This window comes from Eubalaena glacialis, chromosome 8, assembly GCF_028564815.1.
Source record: "Eubalaena glacialis isolate mEubGla1 chromosome 8, mEubGla1.1.hap2.+ XY, whole genome shotgun sequence".
NCBI classification, from domain to species: domain Eukaryota; kingdom Metazoa; phylum Chordata; class Mammalia; order Artiodactyla; family Balaenidae; genus Eubalaena; species Eubalaena glacialis.
The window spans coordinates 81,246,110-81,259,608 of NC_083723.1; the positions used below are offsets into that span (position 1 = coordinate 81,246,110).

The following is a 13,499-nucleotide window of genomic DNA, read 5'->3' on the forward strand; positions in this document are numbered from 1 at the left end:
AGAACTTGATTGGAGCTCCTGAATTTGTTATATATAGTTTTTGGTTTCTCTTAAATTAGTAATTTATAACAAAGCATGTTGATTGTCCAAAGAGATTTAACAAAGAAACTTGATGAAAATGGCTAAAATGGATTTAAATTAGTGAATCAAGCTTGGATACCAGCAAAATCATAGAATTTACCATTTGATACATGCGCTTCCACATACTAAAGGCTTACTCCAAAGGAAATTGTTTACGTGGGGATTATGAACACCTTAGTTTCTTAAAAGAGAGTTTGTGAGGGTTTTGTTTTTTTTTTAAATCATGAAAAGTTTTTTTGTTTTGTATTCAGAACTGGGAAATACGTGACTGAAGTCTCATCAGGGTGAGCTTTCTGGATGAGGAAGACTTCACATCAATTTTAAGTGGGCCTACCTACCATCTCTAGACTCTGATGAAGAAGAGGGAGTCGGGATCTTGGACTCAGAGAGAGGTTCGTGGTAAGGGAGGGGATTGTGGGCTGACCAGCAGTGGGAGTGAATAGAGCAGACGCTGTCAAATCAGGCTTTGGAACACCTTCATAGTATTTTAATTTCTGTAGGAGGTAATCAAAGTTAGAGTGGATAACTACCCAAAATACTTCTCCCCTCCCAGGAAGACCAACAGATTAGATCTGTACCCATTTATAAAAGTAAGCCAGCCATTGCATACTTTTAAAATCTTATACTAACTCTTTCATCCAGTTTTATTGTTTTAAAGAATTTTTTTTTCTTAAAAATTCCTTTAGATTCACAAAACATTGGCATTTTCCTGGGTTCTGTGTCTAGTTTTGGATCCCGTCCAAGTCTATAATTGCTGCAGATCATCAATAGCAGACAGTGGAACTTATTAACATGACATCTTTCCCCACTGTTCTGAAAGAATTTAAAACCATGCTAATGGCAGTTATGACAATGAATGCAATGCACGATTGGCAGTTGAGGTTTGTAATTACATAGTTTTAAAGCAGTCCTAATTATGCAGTGGGAGGAATGCACTGACTTAATCCCAACTCAGTGAAATCAGAAACCAAGAAAAATTGGTGGGATAAAAGGATCATGAGTAAGATGAGATAATTTGACAAAGTGTCTTGCTGGGATTTATGTGCTCTGCAGATGATTAATTACATTCCCATAACATATATACAGATTTTGAAAATGTTTAAACCTCAAGATATTTTATAGTAAATAAAAGGAAAATGTTGAATTAAATTTGGAGTTAATTAGGTTGGAGACTTTTGTTTTCTTAAAATCCCTTACAAATGAAATTTCACTCACAAATTTGGAAACGATTAAAGAAATTCTTATGCCATGCTTCCAAATTATGTGAAAAAGGGACAAAAATCTAGCAGCGTGTTTCCTCAATATTTTCATAACCATGATAATTATACACACAGGGTGGTTTTTACCTCAGTGACTGTCCTTGCAGTGGCGGAGCAGTAACTCATATTACAGGTCACCTGAACGTCCCTTTGTGTTCGTGCTTCTGTTGTTCATCCCATTCTGATTTGCATTTCAAGAGCAGAGACTCTATTTTGTATACAGTTAGGACATTCTGCTTCATATAACACTGGGAAATATTTTTTTTCTGCTTTGAAATGTAATGCAAACTCAGAACGCTGATCTTGCCGAGTCCTTAGAAGGGAACTATAAACCTAATGAACAGTAGCATGGGCTGAAGCTTTGTCAGAAATAGTTCTTCTCATGGGATACACAGAAGAAAATTTGGGTGGCTTGAAATAAATAAATAATAAAAGTGGGCAGAAAGTGGGCACCTTTCAAATAAAAGGTGAACTGGAAAGGAATAAGGGGGAAAATAGGGCACTAATATCCAGTGATCACAAGGCACCTTTTATGAGAAAAAGAGATAGAGAATATTATTTTTCCTTAGTTGAGAAGTATCAGCCAGACTAGAAACAAACACTAAAAAAAGCTAGCGTGATAGAGATGTAGGGGTAACTGATCTTTAAAAACTCTTATTTTATTTGCAGAGCATCTTATGATAATTACCCAGAAATGTAAGAGATTCTTTCTTGGGATAAGCATGAGTTTATCTCCATGGCAAGTAGAGGGTGGGACCAGAGATATTTTATACCCTTTGGTGTCAACATAACCAGTACCTTAGGCTAGAAACAAGTGTGCAGCCCAGGGTACACTGTCACTGACAAGCTGGCTGTCCCATCACAGCTTTGTTCTTCTCACCTGTTTCCTGTACCCTTGGCCCCCTTCTCACCTCGCCTCTGAGCGATTGCACGTGAGTCCCCATCAGGCTCAGAGACGTGGAAGAGGGGCCGCCCGGAGGGAGGCACAGGGCCCTTCCCCAGCCTCCTGCAGGCACAGTGTATTAACAACCACTTTGTCAAAAGATGGCCCTGTACATCTGGAACATGGGATGAATAGCATTCGTGGCGAGAGAAGATTATCATTAAGGAGATAAATTGTGAGGAAACCGCACAGGTCTTGCCCTGGCAGAGGACAGTTGACCACTGTATAGAAGTGGTAGTAGCTAAAGATCACGATAAATAAGACTGACAGAGGATATCAGCGATCCTTCCAGGTATTCAAAACAAGGAATTCAGCCATTCTTCCAAACCAAATTGTGCTGCGGATGACAAAGTGATGGATGCGAAACTGTCATGTCAGAATTGTTGACATAACCTCGTGCAATAAAAAGATGGAGTATCTTTATCTCTGACATGTATAACAAAACTGTTTACCCACAAGACAAAAATTTCCGGCCCTTAAACTAGAAATGTTCATGTTGAAGAAGATGAAGGTTCCTACCCCTGAAAGGAGCTGCTGACTCACCTGCCATTAAGTGGGGAATACGGGACCCATCTAGGACCTCCCTGTGCTTTTTCTGAAGGGATATTCCTTGAGTTACAAGTACCCTGGATTATTATTCTTTTTCTCGTGCCAGTCAACAAGCATATCCTACAAAGATGGCAGCAAAGAGCTCCTGCAAAGTTTTCCAAGACACCTGGTCATAATTCTCTCTCTCCCTTGCTCTTAGATGAGTCTTAGATGATCTGGGTGTTGGTTTGCTCTTCTGTAAAATGGTGGGATGGAGTCTATATTCCCCCTTTAAAACTCTCTCTTAGGAATTTGCTATTTTGAACAACGGGCTGTAAAAGCTAATTCATAGAGTGATCATTGTTTACTATAAAACACAAAGGCACCAACTGTCCAGTACTGATGGTCAGGTGGGAAGTTGGGAGGGAGGTATAGAAGCATAAATTGCAATAAAGCTACCACATTATCATATGGTGCTGTCACCACACTGTCATCTGGCCCAATAATCAGGGTAATTCTGCTGTATAGGAGCATGGAGCCTCATTATTCAAGCTTAGAATCAAATTGCAGCAAGGCTATATAATTATATACATATTATTCAAAAAGTGTGTTTTCACAACTATAATCTCAGTTCCTCATAACTAGCCCTCAAGGGCCCCAAATCCTGCCAATCTACCTGATTCTGTACTCTTGTTTAAACTCATTTTTTTCCATTCTCATCGGTGTTGTCCTTGGTCAAGAATTCATGCCCTCTAGGCCAGGGGCCTGGAAACAATCATTTTTTAACTATTCTCTACACTGTCTTTAAAACTGTGAAGGATAAGGTCAAACTCCTTCACAAGGGCTGCCACCCCTATCCAGCCATTCCAGATTACTGACAATTCCCGAGAGTACCTTGCCATGCCTGCAGGCTTCTGTCTGTCCTGTTGCCTCTGCTTGGAATATTCTTTCTCCACTACCTGCCTGGCAAAGCCTCAATCAACCGTTAAGATTCAAGAGTCTCTTCCCACGCGACTGTCATGGTCCTCCTTCACTCTGTTGGGAAACACCTATGAATAGTACATTCAAGCGCGTGTTACCGCTCCCACTGACCATATTATATGCACGTGATCACATGTCTCACTGCCCTTCTAGTCGAGGAGCTCAGGGAAATTCCAAGGGCAATGTTCATTCTTCATGCCCCTTCATGAACTCCTGGCTAATCTACAAGGACATGGGCCCTCCATGCTGTACTTGCAAGTAGTTCTTAGTAGAGCCATAATCTTTTCTCCTCTAGGAAAGCAGGCTGTGTCTGGCTGATAGAAAAATTTAAGAGGGTTGTGAATCAGTCAGAGTCTGATCAGGAGAGAGAAACCACGCAGTAATTTGAACAGGGAGCATTTACTATACAGAACTATTACCCGTGATACGGATTGCAGTGAGAAGGGATTGCCTGGCAAGAAGTAACAGGAACCCAAAAGAACACAGGAATAATATAAGGTGCAACTACGACCCCGGAGCTGAGATTAAGCACTCAAAGGAGACCCCCCTCTTCACTCTAAACCCCTGCACCTTGTTGGAAAGGGCATGGCTAAGACACACTTGTAGGCAGAGAAATCACACCAGTGAAACTTATTGGAAATCCACCTACCAGAACTGGTTTTTGTGTGCCAATGGGCATTAAAGCACTAATCACTAAATTCTTTGAACAGCATGGGTAAAAATACAGGAGATATCGCTGTGTTAATACAGTATGGGAGGAAACTGGTGTTTCTGTAGGCTGGGCTACATTCATTTCAAGAGGGCAATTGCTTGCCTATAAAGTGCCTGTGAGAGTGAGAAAAGGGGGCTACTTCCTCTGGGTGGGCTTCAGCCCCCACCACACACTCCCGTAGCAGGCACCCTTGTCCAGTAAACAACCTACACAGCCTTATACAGCAGCTGAGAGTCCATGAATAGATGGAACTATGCCCTGAAGGTGATGGGCTTTGGTAAAGGACAGACTGGCCTGCCTGAAAGGAAGCCCAGGTTCTAGACCCATTTTTCTAACTGGTAGTTATGTGGTCTCAGGCAAATCACTTAACTGCTCTGGGCTTTCATTTTCTCACCTGTAAAACAAGAAGTTCAGACACTTCAAGTTCAAAAATTCTGTTATTATAGTGTCTATTAAGAGAAGCAGTGTCTACCTTTATATTCAAAACAGACCATATCTCCAATTACATGCAATAAATTTTACAGTAGGATTGTGGTCAACATCATGTCCCTCACCATTGACATGATATTTTTCTGGGCTGTGATCAGATCTACCAATACCAGCTCTTCCAGCTAACTTGAAATTTCCTCCTTTGCATATATATTATTTTTATATATTATAAATAGCCATACAACGCCTACTCTTCCACTAAGTTTTAACTGTGACATTGGTTGCTTCACTAAGAGCCTCCAAGATAGAGTTAGATGCCCTCGTCTGTGTCCCTGCAGTGGACACACAGACTCCTGCCGCAGCCCATCCCACAGACAGTATTGTTACTGTCTCTACCACCAGATGGTAAACTCTTAAAGGGGAGGGACTCTAATTTATGCTGGCTCTGCTGTGGCCAGCGCAGCGCCTAGCACGTAGTACTCATTAAATATTTGTTGAGTGAATGAGGACTTAAATTTCTTGCAGGAGAAGTGAAGTAATATAGTAGTTAAGACAGAGGGTTCTAAAGTCAGATGAGTTAGATTTAAATCCTGGCTTTTCCATTTACTGTCTGTGAACCTATTTGAGTTATACAACCTGCCATGCTTTAATTTTTGTTGTTGTTATTTGTTAGTTTTGTTTTGTTTGTGTTTGTGTTGTTTTTTTTGGTCCCGATATTGAGATATAATTGACATATAACATTGTATTAGTTTAAGGTGGACAACATAATGGTTGGATAGATTTATATATTGTGAAATGGTTACCACAGTAACTTTAGTTAACATCCACCATCGCACAGTTACAATTTTTTTTCCTGTGATGAGAACTTGTAAGATCTACTCTCTTGGCAACTTCCAAATATACAATGTGATATTGTTAACTGCAGTCACCATGCTGTACATTACATCCCCAGAACTTACTCATCTTACAACTGGAAGTTTGTACCTTTCGACCACTTTCACCCATTTCCCCCACCCCCTCTGGCAACCACCAGTCTGTTCTCTGTTTCTATTCAGTTTGTTTTAGATTCCACATATAAGTGAGATCATACAGTATTTGTCTTTGTCTGATTTATTTTACTTTAATTTCTTTATCTTTAAGAATAATTGTACCCAGTTCACTCGTTTGTTATGAAGGCTGCACGGGATGTATACAGAACTGACCTCCTTAGTAAACTCTTAATAAACATTAGCCTTATTATTATCACCAATATTCAATTCTACTCATGTAACATTTATGCAAGGAAGTGAGAAGGTAAAGTGTGTCTTGCCCCAGGCTCTATACAGCTTTAAAGAAGACCCTGGAGCAGTTTAGAAATGCAGAGCCTTTCTTCTAATTTTATAAATCCAAGACAGCTCAGACCAACTCACTCTGACAGCTTATCATAATCTGAAATAGTGGTCATCTTTAGAATTGCTTACATATTAGAAGGAGAAGAGTCACAGATGTAAGGTCCCTTTCTTGTCTGGAAAGAGCACTTGTTCTCACTATTCATCTACAGTCTTATTGTTACAATCTTCAAAGTTAGTATTTTCTTTTCGCTGATTTTTTTTTCCTTTTCCTGTTATTAATGCAAATTCATCACGAATCATTTAGAAAATACTTAATAAAATTTTATCATAAGCCCACTACCCAGAGTAAGCACTTTTGAGTGTATTTTCTTCCAGTAATTTTTTAATGGATGTCTTATAGGTGTGAGCTTATGTGTGTGTTTAAAAACCCTGAGACAAAGCTTTATTTTTAATTTTTCCCCATTTGCACCCATTTACTATCATTGACCCGTATTCTTAAGTCAGAATAGTACAGCCAGGTGAAGGATGGTGGGGAACAAGGGGTTATACCACTGACCTAGAATGATTGTGCCATGATGGTTACTATGTCCCTTTTGAGACCGACCCTAAGAAGCCTCTCTGCAGTCCTTAACCCTGTTGACCAGACTCCTACTTGCAACGTTCCTATTAACATCTATGACTCAACCTGCTCCTGAGTTTCCTCCCCCTCTCTTGCTGTTCTTCCTTCAGTGCTCTTAATTGCTCAAACCAGAAAACTAGAAGTCATTCTTGGTTCCTCATTCTTCCTAACTCACTGGCTCTCTTCATTGAATTGATCAGTCTATTCTGTATTTTTAATAAACTCTTTCAAATCTGTCCACCTCTCTCCATTTCCCCTGCCACAAACAGAATCTAAGGCACCAGTTTCTCTCCCCTGGCCCAGCACAGCAGCCTGCTCTCTGGTCCTCTCTTTGTATCCACTCCTGCCCCCACTATAATCTGTTCCCCAACCCACCACTGAACTGAACTTTGTAAAAAGTTAGATTTCAAAACTTTTTAACATAGAAAGCTAATCCAGTATCTCCTTCCCCTGGTTAACACTCTCTGATGTATGATGAGACAGTATCCTCCAGATAAAATCCTAAACCAATAAACGTGCTTTAAGCACCCCGCTGGGTCCAACCTCTGCCCACTCCTCCATGTCTCTCTCCCTGCCATCCCTTCAAACACCCTCTATTCCAGCCAAAGCAGGCTCCAGGTCTCGCAATATGTTCTCCCCTCTGCCTTGGAGGTCAGGTTTTCCAAGGTCCCAAGAGCTTGATGAACCTCTTTAGATAGACCCTTTCTTTGCAGACTTTCAGTGCTTTTGAGGACATTTCTGCTGCTTGAGCAGCCACATGGAATGGAACTGGAGTGGAGTCATCTACCTTCTCCAGCTCAGGTTTCCTTGTGAATAAATGCAAATACCACTTCATGGTGTTTTGCTTGAACTAAGCACACATAAAAGCATATCTCTTAGAGATAAACTACATAGCCCAGAGGAAGCCCTCAGTAATATCAGCTGTTTTTATTCTTGTTCCTGAGGGATGGGTTGAGATTGGCCTGAAGGAATTATTTCAGCGGTTTCCTTTAAACCCTGTCTGGAATGTGAAGGCTCCACTCCTTGGGGAATGCCAAGAGGCATTTTGGAAAACTGTGGTCATGTTCTTGTTTCAAAAACTCAAGGGCAGTTGGACATCTAGGAGATGGAGAAAAAGAAAGAACCTCAGGTCCAAGATGACAAAAAAAAGAGAATCGGATTCTGTGCTGTCATCTATATGTTTAAGAACATACCCTGAATCTGGGATTATATGATGAATGCATTTTAAGGTGTTGCCAGATCCCCCAAAAAGGGAAGTAAAATTGGGAAGAAGAGGCAATTAGCTTAGTCGGGAAATGCAATGGTAAGTTTCAGGAATGCCTGGGGGATGGCTTAGGGTTGTGGAGACACCACATTGTCAACAATAAAATCTCTAAAGCCCTGGGAGTGACCATCCTCCCTGCATTTCTGATCCTAGAGACGGTGAAGGACGAGGAAGCAGCTTCATCTCCATGATCCACATGCTTTCCTCTAGCTGTCCACTGCTGTATTACTGCAGGTGGGGACTTTACATGGGACAACTTTTGCAGATAGTGGAAATCCAAGGCAGCCTTAGGTAGCTCACTGTCAGTTCCGTGGAATATGTCAACACCTATCCGCCTTAACAGACCACTCTTTGCAAGAAATCTCTCTCAGTCTGAGTTTGCAGAAGGGTATGTTTTGATTGAAGGCAGCCACTCACATCTTCACCCTTGGACATATTCTAAGTTTCTTTTACACTTAAGCCAATTCTCAGGAATTAGATGGAGAGATTGAGGCAGAGGGAGCACAGGGGGAGTAGAAGATGTAGCCTAGTGAGGGTCCCAACAGGCATGAGTTTTGAAAGAAAGTTCCCTGTCAGCCCCCCGCTGATTGTAATGAGAACGAGGGGGCTGTAGATGCCCCTGACCCTGGTATAGCTGAGGCTACAGGCACTAGGAATTTTTTGGAGGGAAGAAGGTAGTTCTTTCCGGTCTACAGGGGCACAGAGCTATTGCTTTTCAGGAATGAAGGGTAGAATTTTGCCCATTGCACCTTTTAATTGTTGGGACACTTAGCTGTCTTATTTTTGTAATGTAATATTTAATTTGGGGGCTAGGTAACTTCAGTGCAAATCAACAAGTGTTTATTGAGTACATAGTACAAGGGCCTTGGGACAAAAAATAAAGTAGATACCAATATTTTTAGTCCTTCATATACTTTATAAATTTAAACCCTGACTGTGTCCCTCATTTATTTTGTATTGATTTATCGATTCATTGAAAAAATATTTATTGAGTTCATTCATTCTTGTATTTATTCAGTGTGCCTATTAGGTACCAGGCAGTGAGCTAAACTGCAGATGCTGAAGAAAGTAAGATCTTAATCTATACCTACTTATAATCTTACTGCAATACAGTGTAATATAAGCAATAATAGTTTGGAGACAGGCGTTGGATCATTCAGGAACCATTCAAGATGTTTTGATGAGTTAATTACATCTCAGGTATTGTGAGTGACCTGAAGGTGTTAAACATGCTCCCAACCCCGGGGGCAAATCACCCCCCTTGCTTCTGGACCAACACACCTGCCTACTTAAGCCAATACATAGGAGAGACTGTCAGCAGAGTTTGACGTTCTGCCTCTTAACTCCTCAAGTTTGCAGATTTCCAGAGGCTGAAGCTGCCTTCGCTGGGAGGGGGGATCTCCCTGAAGGTCCTAGAGTCATGCCAAAACTGGGGTTTTTCTCTTCAGCGAGACCTCTTCCTTTATCCTCTCAACCCTCTTGACTTCTCAAGGTACACAGATCCACTTCCCAGGAACCACTATGTCTCCATTGCAGTCAGAGCGCCATGTCTATTCTCACCAATGAAAGAATGATGAAATATGCTATGCTGTATAATTTAACCTGTTTGCAGTTGGAGCAGAAAGACCAGCTTGCCAGGCTATCCGTTCTGACAGAATAACCTCTCTTTATCACAACTGTCAGTAGGATTTCTGCTTGTAGCTCTGCGCAAGGACAGGAGATGATCAGGGAGATGATCAGGGCAAAGGCTTGTGAACCTGGACAGTCTTTAGGACTCATGGGCAGGTCTTTCGATGAGAAAGAGTCCAATGCTGTGGCCACAGATATTCCTTCCTGGCGGGCTGCCTCTTTGACTCAGCAGCCTCGTTTTTCCCTTGGTCTCTCAGGGAGGTGGTGAGCACGGATGACTAAATTCACTAAATCCGACCTGATTTGCATCCTTCTTTTCTACTATTCATCCAGCCATCAAACTTCCTGTTCCTGAACTCACTGAGTGGGATACTCATTCAAATACTTATTTTCAGGCTTTTCTAGCTATGAAAATGCAGTCTTGCTTTCCTAAACCATGCTACTTCTCTGGTTAATTATAAAAATTATAGGACTTCAAAAAGGACAAAAATAAATAAATACACAAAAATTTTTATAAAAGAATTATAGGACTTCATTCACTAGGCAGTGACTTTTACTAACTTCCTGGGAACAGTGTACTACCCAGACACATCTATACAACCACATCACCTGGTAGTTAAGAAATAGTCACAACTGCTACGAAGCAAAACAGGCTGCATACCATAGTTAACATTGCTATAGGGCTTTATGATTAAGGAAGTGCCTTCATATCCATAATTTCATGTGATCCATACAAAACCTATGTGTGGCAGATGCTTTAGATGATTATTGCTATATCCATGCCCCTTTGATAGGGGACTTTGCGGCTCCTCCCATCAAGATGTGGAGTCTATTTCCTAACGTTTTGTCTTTGGGCTCATTTCTAGTGTCTTGCTTTGGCCAATGGAATGTGATAGAAGTGATATTTTGCCAACTCCAATTGTACTAGTCTGCTCAGGCTGTTATAACACCACAGATTGGGTGGCTTAACCAACGGAAATTTATTTGCTCACAGTTCTGGAGGCTAGAAGTTCAAGAACAAGGTACCATCAGGGTTGGTGTCTGGTGAGACCTCTCTTCCTGGCTTGCAGAGCTTCTCACCTTAACCCCACATGGCCTTTCCTCTGTGCTTGTGCAAAGAGAGAGAGATCTCTGGTCTCTCTTCCTCTTCCTATAAGGACACGTCCTGTTAGATTAAGACCCCACCTTTATGACTGCATTTAACCTTTATTACTTCCTTATAGGTCTTGTCCCCAGATACAGTCACACTGGGGATAGGGGCTTCAACATATGAATTTGGGGGGGGACACAATTTGGTCCATAGCACCAAATCTAGGCCCCAAGGGGCCTTATGAGCTTTGACTCTCTCTCAGAAGCTGTCTCCAACTTAAGACAAGTCCAGGCTAGTCAACGGGAGAAGAGACCTCAAGGAGCAGAGATAAGCTGTCTCCCTGAGGCTACCTGAGACCAGCTGGCTTGGCTGCTCACTGCAGAAGCAGGAGAGAGCCTAGATGAAACCAGAGCCACCCAGTTAAGCCAGGTCAAATGGTGACCTGCAGAATTGTGCATGAAATTAATTGTTTTAAGCCACTACGTTTTGGGTGGTTTGTTAGGCATCAAAAGCTAATTAATGTTGCAGATATTACTTTGACCCCCATTTTGTTGATGAGAAATGGAATCTCAAAGAAATTAAGTGATTGTTCAAGGTTCTATGGTTAGTGAGTCCTAAAGAGCTGCATCTTCTGAATTCAAATATTTGCTTTTTCCATTGTCCTCTGATTCTACGCCAGGAAAGATGGACTCAGAGTCTGGAAACATAAACATACTGATGTGGGGCAATTTATGATCCTTTTCCTGGCAAATTAATTCCTAATGCGTTGGACTTTAGATTGGGCGAGTGTGTATGTGCATGTGTGTGCATGTGTGTGTGTACGTTTACATGTACCTGTATTTCCTCTGAAGGGTACAGACCCAGGGTTTATCAGGCTATTTTATTCCAAATGAATAGTTTTATTGGCTGTGATAGATCCAGGCCCTGCATGTTTATGTCAGCGTGACTGGACCAGCCTCTGGGTAAAAGTGGGCATGGGCTTCAATATGCCCCTTAGCTGTGGACCTCAATGAGAATGTTTCCCAAAACTTTTCATGAAATGCTGAACACAGTTGTAAAAACTAGGTCTGGAAGAAAGCAAGGCTGCAGAGAAACCCTCACTGGAATGGAAGATGATTGCTACTTAAGAAGAATGATAGACAAGGGCCAAGAAGGGAGGCTTGAGTCATGGGACCCCACGCCCCCATAATGACTTCCCTGGTACTGAGCCTCTACCTTCTTTAACAGTCATATTCCTCAGCCGCCTACTGCAAAATCTCTGGCTCATTTCCAATATTTTGCTCTTTAAGACAGTGCTATATAGAATAATTTGAACACAGATCATTTTGCACCTGTGTAAATTTTTTTGTAAAGTAACATCCTAGAAGCAGGCATGCTGGATCAAAGAATATATGCTTCACAACATTTTTATAGATAAATTTTAGAGATATCATCAAATTCCAACTGTCAGGGTTGTACCAATTTACACTTCACCAGCAGTGTATGAAAGTGACTCTCTCCACAGCCTCACCAGGAGAGTATTACCAAACTTTTGGATTTTAGCTACATAATAGGTAAGAAATAGTATATATCCGAGGTAGTTTTAGTTTGCGTTTCTTTTCTTATGAGTAAGCTTGAGCATCTTTTGGAACATTTAATTTCTGTGTCTTTTATATGAACTCTCTGTTCACATCCTTTGTCTGTTTTTCTATCACGTTATTAGTTTAATTGCTCTTTAATCATGAGATATATGCTAGTCTTGTTTCTCTAACTAGATTACTCTTAATTATATTTTACATGACATTATTGAACTATTGTGTTCTTTAACTTTCTTGTGTTATGTTTTATATGTGGGGGGTTGGGGGGAGGATTTATTGTGAATTTCCAACCACACTGTTGATTCTCTAAGTACAGGACCCATGAATTGCATTTACTTTTTACTTGCTCTATTCTAGTGTGAGGCTAAGTAATAATTCATCGTCAATAACTACATGGCTTACTGAATGAGTGAGAAGAGAAGAATCAAATGTTGTGTGGAGGTTGGAATCTCATTTGTCATGGGTTAAATGGTGCCCTTCCCCCCCAAAAAAGATATGTCCTAACCCTCAGAATCTATGAATATGATCTTATTTGGAAAAAGGGTATTTGCAGATTCATAAATTAAGGATCTTAAAATGAGGTCATCCTGATTACCCAGGATGGCCCTAAATCCAATAGTGTCCTTATGAGAGGCACACAGAGGAGAGATGCACTGCGAAGAGGCCACGTGAAGAGGGGGGCAGAGATGGAGTCAGGCAGCCACAACCCAAGGAATGTCTGGAGAGGAAAGGAAGCATCCTCTCCTACAGCCTTCAGAGGGACTGCAGCCCTGCCAACACCTTGATTTCAAACTTTTGGCCTCCGGAATAAATTTGTGTTGTTTTAAGCCACCAAGTTTATTGTAGTTTGTTATGGCAGCCACCAGAAGCTAATCGTCCTTCACGCCTTTGATCTTGTCTCTGCCATGTTCACTGAATACATGTTATTCAGTTGACTGTGAGGAGAGAGAGGAATGAAGGAGATACAAAAGCACAGGAGAGGAGGGAAAATACAGGGTTGTGGGTGTAGGGGTGGAGAATGAGAAGAGAAGAGAGAGGAGAAGAAGGAAGAGAGAA

At 41.2% G+C, this 13,499-nt stretch overlaps 1 protein-coding gene and 1 long non-coding RNA gene across 5 annotated transcripts in view; one reads left to right on the top strand and one right to left on the bottom strand.

Moving 5' to 3' along the window:
• Positions 1-13,499, bottom strand: part of LOC133096844 (uncharacterized) — a 140,445-nt gene that overhangs the window by 31,747 nt on the left and 95,199 nt on the right. The window lies entirely within an intron of this gene.
• The window catches only part of PRR15 (proline rich 15), a 38,801-nt gene that overhangs the window by 4,572 nt on the left and 20,730 nt on the right, over positions 1-13,499 (top strand). For 3 of the 4 annotated variants that reach the window (XR_009701851.1, XR_009701850.1, XR_009701849.1), the window contains exon 3: positions 333-473. The gene's annotated coding sequence lies outside the window, so the exon portion shown is untranslated. Of the gene's footprint in view, positions 1-332; positions 474-13,499 lie in introns of those variants that run through there. The other variant, XR_009701852.1, reaches the window with a different exon arrangement.